At 34.2% G+C, this 16882-nt stretch overlaps 1 long non-coding RNA gene across 1 annotated transcript in view; it reads left to right on the plus strand.

The window, feature by feature from the left end:
- The window catches only part of LOC132706800 (uncharacterized), a 128263-nt gene that overhangs the window by 84298 nt on the left and 27083 nt on the right, over positions 1 to 16882 (plus strand). Inside the window, exon 3 of the long non-coding RNA XR_009619647.1 lies at positions 9129 to 9213. This is a non-coding gene — a long non-coding RNA (uncharacterized LOC132706800). The remainder of the gene's footprint in view (positions 1 to 9128; positions 9214 to 16882) is intronic.

Consider the following 16882-nt stretch of genomic DNA (forward strand, 5'->3'; position numbering starts at 1 on the left):
GGGTCGACACGCTTGTAAAATTTAAATAATAATTGTTTGTTTTAACATTTGCGACTGCGAGTCGCAATATAGTCGCGTATCCAAAACTTTTGTTATAATACGTAATATTCCATTTGAAATAAAATAAACAGTTGCCGGGCGATAATCGAGTCAGGTGCGCGCGCGCGTGTGTGTGTGTGTGTGTGTGCATCGCAATTTAAAATACTAATGAAAAAAGGGAGGGGCGGGGAGGCGGTGACGAATTAAATAACAAAAATACGGCTTATGTCAGCGTTACTCATTCAGATGTCGGTAATTTTGCTCCATGACTCATTTGGCGGAAAAACAATTTGGCTATTCACCGCCATGTTGGTTTTTATTGACGACGAAATGAGAGCGATTTGTCGCAACGGAACGTGGCGATTTTGGTTAAACCACGGCGTCGTAGGTCAGCTGTAAATAAGCGGGCTTTGCTGCAGGCTTATGGAGGTCGTTTCGGAATACGATGCTCTAATCGGACTAAGGAGAGTTCTTTCGTCATTCGTATGTTTTCAATATCAAAAGTAACCAAGAAAGAAAAATTGGCAGTGCAGAATATGTTATCTTTAAACAGTATAGGCACAAGCAAACTTATTACTTTCGAAAAATCGAATTTTTCGAAAGTATCTATGCTCGTATAAAAATTTTATATCTCGGTAACGGTAGGTCTTATGGGATCGCCATTGGTACAGAAATGATCAGCGTCGGTCCGTTCTCCGTTCTCATATTTTACTAGCTTTCAAACCGTTGGAGCTACAAAATTGAAATTTGCGCCTTTTTTAACCCTCCACCAGATACATAAGCTTGTAAGAAATGGCCTCGATCAGAGGCCGGAATCCATATTTTTTTCGCGATTTTCAACTGCATTTTGAACATTGCTATGAAACACGATAAGTGTCCGAAATTTGAAGCAATCCACTTCATATTTGGCACATACATGCAGCTTTGCCCCGTGACGGGGCCTATTGAAAATGGGGTGGCTGGGGGCGGGAAGTATTAAAAAAGATAAAAATCGCGTGTACACGATATAGACCATATATACCACCAAAACTTTTGTATTTAAGGTTTTTAAGTATTGTACGGGGTGTTCGTGGTATTCCGTGCAATATCAAAAAACATAATAAGTGCTCCAAATTTGCAGCTCCCAACTTCAGACTTGGGAGGGAAGTGGACCAGCATTTTAAATTTAAAAAATTTAAATTGGGAGCAATAAAATAACGCGAAGTATATATTTTTTATTTTTGAATTTTTTTTGTGGTTATTTTGGCATCCAGAAAAACATCTTTTCCTTCAAAACCATTCATCCGATCGGAAAAATTTTACAACCGTAATACCTGGGAGATCCGGCGCTGAAAATTGTTCTTTTAGGGAGTAAATTATTAACCATAAATCAAAATGCCTGCAATTCTTGAGATATTTGACAAAATCCATATGAAAATCGCAATATCTCGCACTCAATCTAGACACGATGCCTGGTTTCAGAAAACAAGTATTTATCCTATTGAAAAAATTCATATACTGTGAAACGTGGGAGATCTAGGGCTATAACTTTTATTTTGATCATTTTTGGATTGTATACAGGGTGTGTCGATTATGGGTAAAAAAAAATAAAAAGATCTTGAAAATTGCCGTTTTCGTGGGTAAATTATTAACCCTAAATGAAATACTATGAAACCTGGAATAATCTGATTTAAACAGTCTCGAAAATTGTGTCGAGAGCGAGTTTCAGGTTTCGTCTTCCATACCGGGTGCGCGAAATATTTCAAAAAATATCATTTACAACGGCAATTATTTGTGCAAATTATTACATTCATCAAAGTTTGCGGTAACTCTGAAATTCGGCGAAACGTGAAAGTTACTTTATACAGGGGGCATGCACAATCAAATTACATCGATTTTGAGAAAGTTCCATAGTGGTCCACAGGAGCACGATAAAAAAACAATGCGTCGCTCTAAGACAACAAATTGCGAAGCGGCTTCTTTTTGAATTACAAAGTAGCTTCGCGCTACGCGCTACAAACTTGTCCCTCCCAAAGCAATCTTTTTTTTGAATTGTCTTAGTAACCTTCCATTTCTAAGGCAAATGTTGCAACTCTGCTGGTATGTGGAGCTGCATTGTCTTACATAACTCTCGTCAAAACCACCTCGCCAGAACATGATTATTGATTGGAAAAATAAATCAACATACCTTTGATCGTTTAGGGTTCGTCGAATAGGAATTAAAGAAGTTGTTTCATTGTAGGGCATGTAAGAGCGTCGAAAAACCACCGTGTTTTTTGCTCAGGGAAGCGGTGGACTCGATCGTGAATGAAACGTCGTGGAATTGCCAAACACTTAAATTTTACTATTGAAAACAAAATTTTTATAATGTATCTGGCGGCAGCGTGATCTTTCAGGAAACATACCCGCTTACGCGGAAATGTCTGAATTACTTCTTCTTGCGATGTGCTGTGTAACATGCATCCCTACCTGATCTGCTTCGGCTGCGCGTCCATACACGGAGGTTTTTGTCAATAAAGCGAATCACACACGTAACTTTATTTTACGCTCAAGCAAGGCAAGACCATGTACCTCCTTTATATTAAAGGATAGGTTTGGCAGCCTTGAAATTTTTGGAACTCTTACAATCTTCTGATAAATAATTATCTTCTTCTGAAATCACCTCTTGAGTAACCCTCAGTGTTCTTGCAATAATTTTTCCCTTCTGGACGTCCCATAAAATTAAAAATTAATGTATTATAAACTCATTGCGACTTGCAAGCGAAATAAAATAAATATCTCTATCTATCTGTCATCGCTTGTAACAAAAAAAACTTTATTTCATATTAATACTGGGGGATTCCACGTAAATGTGGTTGCGTTTACACAACATAATGTAGAATGTCTATAATCTACTGAAAGCTATAGAGTGAATACTGTCAAACTCCAAATTAATTTGATCTTTGATATTTGCGTGTGTTAAAGGAACTAGTTATTTTTATTTTGGTAGCTAATCACAAAAAATCAATACATTACAGTGAAAGCTTTTCATATTTTATATTTATTGACATCAAATTGTAAAATCGAAATTTGTGTTTTTAATAATAGATAACAATAATAATAAATGAACATTTTCCCAAATACTTGGACGAGTTTAGTAAAATCTTGAACATAATTCTGTCTTCCTTAATTTTATACCAAGCCTGTCATGCTGAAGCTTACAGAACATACAAAATATTTTTTCAAAAACATCCTAAATTATATTTGTATATCGCGGAAGCTACGCTCTGATGTATCGAGGTGAGAGATATTTAATATACAGTGATTTGGTTGCTTAGGTTTTTGGTTTTGTCCAGTCCATCTAAATTTTTTTCAATTAAATAATGTTGCCTGCTTTATCCAAAAGCAGCAGCGTGCATGATATTTTATTTATATACGCCAGACTATTATATTATTATATTTTTCAATTATTCTAGCAATTTCAAACATATTTAATAGGCTATACAAATTTATATCTGAAAGCGTTTGAAGCAGTTGAAAATGGGTATTTTCATTAGATAATTGGCATTTTCTTCCGGTATAAATGGATGATAATTAAGCGAAAGCCCGGGAAATATTCTAGATCGATAGAGCATGCCTGATTTTGGATCGAAATAAAACGCAAAATCTTTTAGGTCCCTAAAATGGTAATATTATGAAAGGCACGAGAGTCACCCTGGTCCGTATCACTATTGACAGACGACAGATTGAATTGATGTGTTCATAATGACTCCCTCGGTAAATCATTGCCATCGGTACTGTTTATGGTGCGAAAGCTTAACCAATCTCTTAGTACTTAAGTTATTTCGCTTTATTTCACTCTAAAATGCAATATGTGGGCACCATGTGGTCCAGTTATGAAGTCAGAGTGTTTCGTCTTCATAAAAAAAGCTCTACGAATTTTTCTTGGTTTGGGCCAAAGAGAATCCTGTAGAACACATTTTCCGAATTTTTATATTATGACTATTCCACACAATGCACACCAGTTAACGATTCCCCGATACCGTCTTAATAAATCGATTCAAAATGCTTCGAACCTGAACTTTTACAATAAATTACCTTGTAATATAAAACGCCTTGGTACGAATTCTTTTTTAAGAGAACTGTCAAGTATCTACTGACATTAATCGCTTTTTACAGTACTGATGAGTACCTAAATATCAAATTTTTAACCTGCCTACTTTTACGAACTTGTTTCGCACTTTAATTGTTTTATACTTTTATTCATATATTGTTTCATTACCCTTATATGTATATATTTATATTGTTTTGACTTGCTACATATATAAGGTTGTTCGGAAAGTCATTTCGTTTTTTCCCGTCAGAGGACTTAATTACGTTTTTTCGAAACCAACTTCACACTTAAGCCGCATAACCATTATATGTCTTGAGAGCTGATATTGCAAGGCTTGTGTGTGAAAAAGTTCTATTAATTCTACGCAGTAGTTTTTGGTTGGTGCCTTTTTAAATATGGAGAGCAATAATCAGCATTTTCGTCATATTTTACTTTTTTACTTCAGTGCCAGAACTGGTTTGCAAAATTTCGATCGGCAATTTTGATGTCGAAGATGCACCACGGTCTGGAAGGCCGGTCGAAGCTGACAAAAATGCGATAAAGGCATTAGTTGATGCAAATCGGCGAATAACCACACGAGAGATCGGTGAGACACTAAATTTGTCGAATTCGACTGTTTATGGCCATTTGAAAGGCATGGGCTTAACCTCGAAGCTCGATGTGTGGGTGCCCTATGTCCTTACGGAGCGAAATTTGTGTCGTCGCGTTGACGTGTGTGATTCGCTCCTCAAACGTCAAGAAAATGATCCATTTTTGAAGCGGATTATTACTGGGGACATTCAGCAAAAAAAGGTGATGCTCTCCGTTTGGTATGATGTCAAAGGAATCGTTTTTTTTGAGCTTTTGCCGGACAATACAACGATTAATTCAGAAGTCTATTGTCATCAACTGGACAAATTGAATGATTCACTTAAAGAGAAGAGGCCCGAATTAATCAACAGGAAAGGTGTAGTCTTCCACCAGGATAATGCGAGACCTCACACAAGTTTGGTCACTCGCCAAAAACTTTTACAGCTTGAATGGGACGTACTGCAACATCCACCATATTCTCCAGATCTGGCGCCTTCCGACTACTATTTGTTCCGGTCCCTGCAAAATTTTTTGGATGGCAAAACCTTTACCTCAAATGAAGATGTCGAAAACCACCTGAACCAGTTTTTTGCCAGCAAGAACCAAAACTTTTGTGAGAGGGGAATTATGTTACTGCCAGAAAGATGGCAAAAGGTGTTGGACCAGAATGGCCAATATATAATTTAATGAAATATTTATTCATTATACGAAAACTGTCTTTCATGTTCCCCAAAAAAAACGAAATGACTTTCCGAACAACCCAATACATTTCGTATACTGTAAACACATAAAGCTAAACCTAAACCTATTTATTGCAAAACATGCTCAAGAAAAAATTATGATGGATGTGTTCGAGCATTTTCTATAAATAAATCAACCTAACCTAATGAGAGATGTTTTTCACGATCTGGGATAGTGTAAAATTCAAGGTAAAAGATTTCAATAGAAAGAAATATTGGCAAATGCAATGGCAACTCCAACAGAACATTTATCGGAAACACGCAGCTAAGTTACTGAATGAGTTAGAGAGAAAAACAAATGAACATCTTTGGGATGCCTTGGATCGGCGTGTTCCAATGCATTTAAATGTTGAACAAATCAACTTTAACTCTTCAGTATTTTCTGCAAAAATTGTTTATTTCTGTGTCTAGCAGATACCAGGTAGTTTTAGATGCTCGATATTTTTGTATTTTTTTTTCCATACGGCTTTTGATTTCAAATTTCTTTAGAATTTAAAAATATGTATCTGAACGACAATAACACTTTGTAAAATGACCAAATGCCGTTTTAAAAAACATTATAATTATGTGAAGAGCGCTGTAATTTTCGGATACAGATATGCTCATGTTATTGAAACGTTTCCATAAGTTTAATCTGCTTGATAGATTTAAAATACAAATAAAAAGATATTTAATTATAAAGAACCTAATGAAGTTATAAAAAAGTCATAAAAAGTAATAAGATACCCATACCCAGTCTAGGAAACATAAATAGATCGATGTTAGAATGTTACTGAAAGTAATAATTATTCATTGCCAATATAGAATCAATTCGACCACCAATTTTAGGGGTTGATATTCCAAAAATTAATAATTTTGTTATTTAATACTTTTCAAAGACGAAATGTACGCCGAAGCCCAAGATGCAAACGCCGCATCGCCGGAGAGAAGAAAAACTACGGAGACCAGCAACCGAAAATATAAAAGCAAACGGTTATGGCTTCACAGAACGGAGGAAACCGAAAAACTGTGTGAACAAGATCGTCGATGCGATAAACGGGCGATGTCGAAAAAAACCACGTTGATCTGCCGATGAAATCTAACGATAACGGGCACCGTGAGGAAGTAATTTATTTTTGTCATGCCCCGGGAGACTGTTTAGACCCGTAAAAACGCATACTGGGCTTAATTTACAAACAAAGAACGCGAGTCGCGTCATTAGTTTTGGTCAGTCGCGGAGCGTAGCTTCGATGCCCTGTCGGCAGCCTCGTCCGACGTACCACCAAGGCGATTTGTCGAAAATTTATATCCCGAAGCATCCACGGGCGTGGTTTTAAGAAAATAGTTCAAAGAAACCTGTATCGTTCACCGAGTCTTTTGAGCTGCACAGGCTTAACCAAAAATTATTTCTTCTTATCGTAACTTCATTAACTTGATGTAACAGTTGTTGTAATAATAATAAACATTATACAGAAACTAAATTATAAAAATCATTATATTCTCCTTCATCGTCATCCGAGGAAGATCTCGTCAAGTAGTCATGATTCCTTTTCTCCTCGTTAATATCCATGCTAGACTGCATCTACATTTACAATAATAGCTCGTTCACTCAGTGGGAATGAGAAAATATCGCCATTTTATCACTAATCTTCTAATACAGCTTAAAAATATTCTCATATAAGCTTGTTTCGCTAAAAGTAGGCAAGGATTGATGTTGGTCTTATAAATCAACCAAATATTTCCCTTTGAAAGTAGACATTAAATATGTGCAAAGGTAATGGTGATTAAAACCAAATTAGTACAACAAAAAACAGAGTTTCAAAACCTGCCAGCATTATCGGTTGCTGTTATACTCTCCTATAGTGTTAATGGTTTCACGCTGTTAATTTTGTAAAATTGATATACATTTACAGGGTGTTTCAGAACAAATGGATATTAGAAAATCCTCATTTTGATAGAACTACTTTTCCAACATGAATTCAAGACAAATAATTATGTACTAGAACCATTTGAATTGCTCCCAAATTTTGATGCAGCAACGTTTTTACATTTTTTACAACACGGCCTCATAGACCTTTGGCTATAAGAAACGACATGATACCTTTGTCTGACGGAAACCCAATAAACAGTCGTGAAGAACTCTGGTATAAAATTACTCAATTTTTAATTTTAATTCATTAATTTCATTAAACAAATTACAAACCGGTTGTTTTTTTGTCTTAAAAGTCTTCTTTCATCAGAAATTAAACTAAATTTGAAAATATACAAAAAAATATGATGGTATTTTTGCAAAAAAGTGTGTCCAGGTTATTGTAAAATTGAATACACTATCTAATTGCTCATCTTCGAATTTTTGTGCCTATATTTTTAAAATTGTGAAGGTAAGTAATAAAACACGAAAAAATAAAATTACTTTTATCAGCCTGTATCTCCGTAAGTTTTGACTTTACGACATTTTTACAGGTTTGTATATGAATCACTCTACTATGTAATGACTGCAATTTTTTTTACCTAGATTGATTTTAATAAAATGTAAACTCAAATATAAAAAATATCCATCAATTTAATTCATTCATTCATAATTAATATTAATGGTTAATAAACAGTGGCATTCCAGAAGATTTGTAATTTGTAACAGTAGCCTGTGGGAGTTTATTTGAATAATTAATTGTTAATGTCAAAACTTGAACCGTGAATTTTGTAACTGTCCACTAACCCATAAAAAAAAACTAACGGAAATATTTAATACGCTTAAAATTATATTGATTGAAATATTTTAAAAGGAATTTTAGTTTAAAGGATTCAATTAAAGGCCAAACTTTTTACAGATGCTAATGCTAATGCTAATATAAAATTAAAATGATATAATAGTCTTCGTCTGTGTAGCATGATATAGTGTTTTTTTCTCATTTGAGAACTCCACAATGAAGTCGTTAAAGAAATCTCGAGTTGCTTGGCAATGACTATTTTATTAGTAAACAACGCAGCAGCAGGTATAATTTCATTTAGAGCCTTTCTGATTTTATTGATAGATGAACACTTGATAAACAGTTGATATCGGAATGTATCTATTTATGAACATTTTATGTGGTGAAATAATAATAACCAACTACGAAATATAGGTATTTCTCCTTTTTATGATGCATAATAAAACTCTGAAACTATATTTGGTTCATGGAGTGTCGGATATGAAAAGTAAAAAACCCGAGAAAAAAAATATTGTGCCTGTTCGGTCGTTTTTTAAGCCTTAACTTTGCTTTTCATTAATCTTTCTACATTACAAATACTTGATTCCATTGCCTAAAATTAAAAAAATATTTCGCGATTAATATATTCGTCACCATGAATAATATGTTTCTTTTTTAAGCGAATTGACTAGATCACAGTAGATTCTCAGCTCTAAGCCATGAACAAATTTTTATTCCATTTCATTTGATTTTATTAGCATGTCACAAATACGACATACATAGAGAATATAATATGAAGAAATAAAATACAGTTATATTAAACATAATATGAAGAACATGCTCTGAATGGTGTCTTGAAAAATGATTAACTCCTATAAGCTGTAGAAGACTTGATTTGTTAAGAAGTCGTTGACTATGTTGTTGAACTTGTTGATTGGTAGAGCTTTTGCATCAGGCATTAGTTTGTTAACGAAGGAAATAAGGCCTCACGTTTTCTTTATACTTCATTTTTGTAATTATTCAAACTACTTTATGTTGCAGACCGCAGATTCCTGCTGCACCAGGAGCGTGGCCCCAGTTTATCAGACCATAAAGCAAGTGAGAGCTACTAAGAACGTGATACCCTGTAAGTATGTTGTAGTGCACAGTGCCCTCAAAACTACGTATGAGCTAGTCACCAATATAGCTTAAGATCTAAATGTCTTTCCAAGAATTGTACTTTTTCCGTTATTTACTTCGTCGATAGGCCTCGAAATTAGAGAAAATGTTTTTGCTTCGTTAAGAGTTATTTATTAATTCTAAACCAGTCCTTAGCTTTTTTTAATTCACGTAAGCTGCAGAGTGCTTTTTATTTAATAACAGAATCGGCAAACATCAGCTCACCATCATTCAAATTATGTGTTCACTGCAAAAGTGAGAATTTACTCACAACAGTGGTACAGCTGGTTTCTTAAAAACTGATGCGGCTTGAAAAATGCCCTTCATATTTTGAGCAGTGTACACATCATCAGGCTGTCATATCAGATTGTGACAAAACCAAATTTGTTTTGACGTCCAATATGGGATCTAAAGGTTTATGCAAACTATTTGTATAATAAAAATTAATAGGCGTATTTTTAAGATTTGAGTGTTTTTTCCTTGTGAATATCGAATGGCTCAGTTTCGTAAACAGTTTTAGCCAAAGGCAGGTATTTCTATTCATTGCCTTTGCGTGAGCCACTTCATAACTACAAGAAAAGCCTACCTCTTACAATAAAATGTATTCTTAAATCTATTTTTATTACTAAAACTCTTTTTGAACACTAAATTAGTGTAAGCAATAAGAAACATCCTCTTTGGAAAAATTATAAAAATATCAAAAAAATGTATATTATGCGTATATTATATGGGTGTTACAGTATTCACTATTTTGTTTAATTTTATTGTTAACTTTTTGTATGCAACACGTTCGGGAAACTTTTTAACTCACTCGTTTATTAAAAACTCGCTCCGCTCGTGTCAAATAAACTCGTCAAACGAGTCAAATGCCGTTTACCGCACTTGTTGCATAATATACTATTATTGTCGGTTGTTCTTGTATGTTTTATTATTAAAAACATGTAAACAGATTCCACATTTTTTTAAATAAATAGTTAATTTAAATAAACAACTTAAAAATAATTAGGTTTTAACATAAACAGGACAAGAGCAAACACTGGGGAGCAATTTAATATTTTGTGCAATCTCCATCCGCATCAATAGCAGTTTCGGCTTATGGTCATGGAACTAGTTAGGAAGTTATGACGTTTTCTTTAAGCGAAAATTTTACCCATACTTCCTGAATTCCATGCCATAGCTCCTCTCTGTTTCGAGGCAGAAATTTTTTTCGATACAGCCGTTTCACCATTATCCCCCATATGTTTTCGATTGGGTTTATGTCAGGACTGTTACTTGGACATGGTAATGTTTCAATGTTGGCACAGGCCAGTGTTATAGTTATCTTCTTGGAAAATATAATTATTTGCCGGGTAAAGATGTTTCACGCTAGGCACCACTTCTAGGCAAATCTTCCCTCTATCCATACTACATCCATACTACTCCCATTCTTCTGGATGAAATCCATCCCCATACATTTACTCTGAAATGGCCTGCAGCTGTACCTGTCGGCAAATCGAGGGTGGGAACACTAGTTGTCTGGTCTGTACACTGTTATTTTAAATTTTTTGGAAGATCTTTTCATCTTGCGCCTGATAGTTGAGATTGAAAATTTGCTGTGCTTGCTTCTGTTGGGGAGTGAGTGCGGTCTTATTTGCCACAGTCCGACACTTTTGATGCGATGTCTCAATTCTTCGACAAACTGTGGCTTTACTGCCCGGAAATTCCGACAGGATTCTAGCGTTTTTCGCCCTTTGGGAAGTATTTTCTCACCTACCCGAAGGAGCGCCTGATCTTCTTGAACTGAACTAACTGTTTGTCTTGCAGATCCGCTTTTCCTTTCAAACGTTTCTTCTTCTTATTCTGCTTATATTAATTAACCAACCATCTTTTAACTTGGTGACAATTCTTCCCTTTAACTCTCTGCTCGGATGTGAAACCATTTTATGCTACTTTTTGTTTTCTAACGTATTTGTGATGACGCTGACAATTTGTTTTTACATGGTGTATAATGCACTGCTCAAAACTTTGAAAAAAGGGTAGTTTCTTATGAAATCAGCCGTACATAGTCACACAAAGTGTAAATTAAATGCAATTTATTAAAATTAATACGACTCAAAATGTGCCTCTCCAAGAGCACGAGCCGGTCCACTTGGTCCCAAGTCGGTTTGCCCAGTTTCACGTCATTACTGGGCTGGTATTATAGATAATTGCGCCCCCGATGGAATTCATGCATAATTGCTCACCCTTTTCGGCCCCGGTATCAGTTTAATGAAGTTCCTGTTATGCGATTGTGTTACAAATTTAATGGGCCAGATTTTGTCTGCTTATCGACCCCGTTTTGATATATATACACGGAACGCGGTAATAAGCGGATTCAAATTTTGTTAGGTCTGAGTTTTTGGGAAAATCGGTAAAGGAATTCTTTTCCCATCCTTCGCGGGATGCTAGTCCGTTCCTGGAGCTCAGTAGTCACTCGTCAAATTAAATTTTCCAATTTACGAGGCCGACGAAAATTACGACGCGTGACGACAGACTTACACTCCGCCCACAACTCGTTCCGTATATATTTTTTCCGGTAACGCTGGGGAAAGACGCTTGCAGCGTTGCCAAACTTCCGACAGTCCGAGAGTACTTAACAAAATGGAAGTTCCGTACCATAAATGATAATAAATGGGATATCAAAATCGTCCGCAGTAGCAAAACAAGACCCAAATTTATTTTCAAAGGTGACTCCCAAAATACATATCAAATCTTTCGTCTTTATCTTGTTTGCTGCTCTCCGATTAACTATTGAAAATATTTATTTGAAATTAAAAGTGCTTCAATAAAATACAAACTAATTAAATCGTACGGACCAACGTGATTACCCACATCACAAAGAATAGGAGCCAACAGAAGAAGAAAGGTATTTTCTTTATTCGTTTCGCAAGGGGCATATTGATTTGTACAGTGCGACCTATTTTTGTGGTTTTACTGCGTACCTCTATTATTGATAAAGCTGGCATGTTGGAAGTTTCTTTGAAAAAAAAAAAAAAGAATGTCATAGTTTCTTGGATTTTTGAATGCAGAGTGTTTTTTGATTACTTTCAATTTATACACAATCCTTATAGCCGTCTATTGATTTATTTTTACGTAGGATCCAGTGCTTAAGAAAATTCATTAATTTTGATACGTAAACTAAACTTTTGTTATTGATATGAAATGATGATGACATTGTTTAATAATTTTATCAGGCTTGTAATATAAAATATGAAACATATGAAATCTAGTTCAAATATAAATCATATATCTTTAATTTTTTTGTGAGTAGACCATGGAAAAAAGATGTCCATTTTCATGGTATACTTTAGTTGTCGCGACACTTCGTAATTCCTAATTTTAAGTTCCGTCCTCTCTTCCTTTTGCAATGGTTTATAGGTGTTTTATTAGTGCGCATTTAATATAGCCCACACGCAACAAGATTATTTTGAAGGATAACTAATTTTTTATGTAACTAATAAAAAAATAATAAGTAATAATTTAAAATATAATAGTAAAATTAAAGATTTTTCTATTTTAAATACATTTTATTTAAAAAAATTAAGTTTAATTTTTATATGTAACTAATAAATAAATAATAAATAATAAATTAAAAAATAATAGTAAAATTAAAGATTTTTCTATTTTAAATAGATTTTATTTAAAAAAATTAAGTTTAATTTTTATACCATTACTTGTGAGCTACGGAAACCCTATCAAGACCAGTTTTCTCCTTTTGGATAAGTTGCAAAAATGCAAAATTTTTCAAAGTACCATGACATTTCCGTTTTGGCTCTCAAACCGCAACACGGGAGCTGTATTAATAAGAATTAAACTATAAAAAATGGGACACAAATATCAATGAAGTACTTTAAAAGTGACGACCCGTTCCGATTTTTTATATCATCCACTTTGCAACAAGGCAGATGTCAACTTAGAACTTAGAACCCGTTATGTCAACCCAGAGTTTGATTTACTCGCATCACTGAATTGCTCCTGGTTATCATACACGCATACAAAATTATAACGCAGAAATTATATATTTTTTTTCGTGGAAATTGATATTCTATTCACACTTTCTTCTCCATAAGGCTTGTTCAACCATGCACAACTATTGCAACTACTCACTGAACAGGATGACTTTGCTTCTCAACAGAAGGGGTGAATCGACTCATCTTTGTAATAGAAGTTTCTCGTTTTCCAAGATATTTTCATTTTTGCATGAGCATATAACAATCTCATTTTATTTCCCAATAATTTATGCAGTAGGATCTTAAATTTGCGAGAATCTTGACAGACAAGAAATAGCTAGAATCTGTGAAAAAATTGTCACCCCTCACGACTTTAAAATTCCTCGTTTCTACGTACTCCCTAAGGTTCAGAAACCAAGACTACCTCTTCGACCTTTTGTTAGTAGGTACCATTGATTCGCCAACCTGTTCTCTAGCTTCTATATTAAAACCTTTTGCAGCGAAATCTGAAGTTTCCTTATCTTCATAGTACGATTTAGATCCGTTACATTAGATCCAAACGATATTCTGGTTAGTTTCGAAGTAGAGTTTCTCTCCTATGTCTGTAACTTGTTGCCTGGAGCATATTTTTTCTTGTAATTTTCAAATTTATGAACAATAATCAGAAATAACTATGGGTTCTCCATTATCACCAGTGGTGGCTAATGTATTTATGGAAGCTTTTGAAAAGACTTTTTCAGTCAAAAATCAAAACTATGTAGACTCACGGATGATATTTTTGTTATTTGGTCTCGTGGTCAAGAATCCCTTCGAGATTTTCTTAATTATTTAAATTCTAGACACCGTAACATAAGTTCTATACCATTGAATTGGAAACTAATAATAACCTCCCATTCCGTTTAATGAAACCCTACTCACACAAACCCAAACCTTAATGCATTGCTACATCACCATCCGACCCAGAAATTCAAAAAAGATAATGAGCCCGAAAGCAATCCCAAAAGTTCTTAAGAAATATAATGTTAAAACCAAATTTACCAGTTATCCACAAATCTTTCAACATCTTCAATCCACGAAAGACAAAGTTCATCACAAAGGTTACATTGAAAAAATAGGGCGAAATCAGCCTAAAAGAACGTGAAAGAGCTTTAAGACTCCGAACATAAAAGCTTATCAGCAAACGCAAAGCGTTCACTGTTTCGGTGATTTATTACCGGATCACCACTTCAAAATTTAAATTTCTATCGCCTTCACGTGTAAACATTATGAAATAATTCCAAAGGATCGCGTTTGTATGCGTTTGACAGCGCCCCCAACCGAGAATAAATTCGCAAATATATATCAATATGTCAAATTCATATACGTTGTGTCCTCCGCAAAGGGATGAATGGGAGACGAAGCACTCGGAATCATTCTCGGCGTTCCCAAAATGGACATCGCCATATGAGCGTGTGTTGTTTCGTAACTTCAAATAAAAAAACCCAAGCAATCGACAAACGTATATATACGCGTATAATACGAGCGTATTACTCTGACGTTCATATTTCAAGCTTAACCTCTGACACCACTACCGAACAAAGAACCAGTCGGATGGCTCACCTAACGCCAGAATAAATCTTGTATTCGCCCACATACTACCGAAGATGCGACAGGGCAGGCTTTTCATTCTTTTTCCTTTCGTTTGCGAACGCAGCGAACTTCATCTATCGACTGCGATGGTTCCGCTTATGAGTTTTGTGGGGAAAACTTTCTTTAGAGTAAGACGCGGATGATGAGGATTGTTGTCTTCGTCATACACTTTAATTTTAATGGCATATTATTCTGAGAGATTGTTTATATGTTATTTCTCAATTTTTCTACTTGTTTGGGTTTTTGGTGAATATGATATAAAATATTTTTTAAAAACGAAATGTTAAACACCTAAAGTTCTGCAACATTGCTAAAAACAAACAATTTTACCGACCAACTTAAAAATCAGCAACATTCAGAAGTACTAATATTCATTTAGTGTGAAAGTTTGTAAAATGTTGTGCAATATATATTACTACTGTTTTTTGAAAACTAGAACTCCTTTTATAGTTGTTCCCTTAATGCATAATTTAATATAATCACATTTTCCTTTTATTGACAAATAATCCGAAAGTTCTTTTTGCAGAATAGGTTGCAATTTTCCTGCCTTTGCTCACCATCACCAATTAGGATGAAAGCACCTGCTAGTAGTATCATCAAAATCGAAAGTCACTTGCTTCTGATGACATTACTATCACTATCAGATGACAGTAAACAAAGCTAATTCTTTCCTAAGCCTAAAATGTTTATATTCCAAGACAATGCACACTACAACTATTTCACTAACGTGCAATTTCAAAATTATATAGGTTATAAACACTCATTTGGCAATAAAAATAATTTATCAGGTCTTTGCCTTAAAGGAGCTGCCAAAAAAGGAAGAAGAATGCTAGTGGTGGCATTGTGACACCAGCACAACAAAATCCTATGCAAAAGGCAGCTCTCCCTTAAAATGTTTCTTGATCATTTAAATTCAAACATTTTAATTCACCAATCATAGAAACAGCGTATGTTTAACTTGAGTTATGAAAATGTCTAACATTTAAAATCTAAAATATCTTGATGAATAAAATAGATGGCACATGAAATCCTGGTGTTTGAATATAACTTACTATGTTAAGAATATTATTATAAACAAGTATTATTTTATTTTTGAAATGAAATGAATTAAATGAAATTTACACATTTTTATGAGTGATGTAATTTTGCTGAAGTCGCAACTAGAACTCTTCTTCTTTTTAGGCTGCTCCCATAAATCTTATATCTGATATTCAAACAAAACTTTACTGCGTCAGATGAACGTCCTATGATTCAATGTTGACAATCTAATACGCTCATAGTGTATAAATAGCTACTGTACCTAGAACCACTGAAGTTAAATAATCATATCCGCCTTTTATTGGAAAATAATACGAATTTGCCCTGCTTCTTCTAACAACCCGATCAGGATGTAACCACCTTCTAGTAATATAGACAATTGACTGAAAAATCTTTATCGAAAGTCGCAACATTTGCTGCAAATGATATTAAATCGAGCAGACGACCAGATGACATTTCTTAAAACAGCAAATAAACCTACTTCTTTTCCTAACCTTTATAAACGTTATAAACAATCACTTGGCAGGAAAATAATATATCAGATCTACACTTTGAAAAAATTACCAAAAAAGGGAGAAGAATTCTATTGGTGGAATCATGACTTGCGCAAAACTTGCATAAACGGTCGTAATATTCAGTGCCCAATTATAATGTTTGTTGATAGTTTAAATTCAAACATTTTAATCCATCAATCATAAAAATAGCAATTATGTAAAGCACTTGTGAAAACTTTTAAGAAATATTAAATATGAAAAATATGTGTCATCCCAAATTTCTTTATGTAACAAATAAAATAAATAGCATATGGAATTCTGATGTTTAAAGATGGTCAATTAAATTATTTCTCTCTTTCATATTTCATGAATTTGACTGTTTGTTGACCATACTATTTATAATTAAAAATAATGAAACACACATTGCAATTAACTTCAATAAAATATTGTTTTCTATTAATATTGGCACAAACATTTTTGTCTTAAGTGGTAAAACATACTCTTTGTT

Source organism: Cylas formicarius, unplaced genomic scaffold, assembly GCF_029955315.1.
Source record: "Cylas formicarius isolate icCylForm1 unplaced genomic scaffold, icCylForm1.1 PGA_scaffold_8__14_contigs__length_24414737, whole genome shotgun sequence".
NCBI classification, from domain to species: Eukaryota; Metazoa; Arthropoda; class Insecta; order Coleoptera; family Brentidae; genus Cylas; species Cylas formicarius.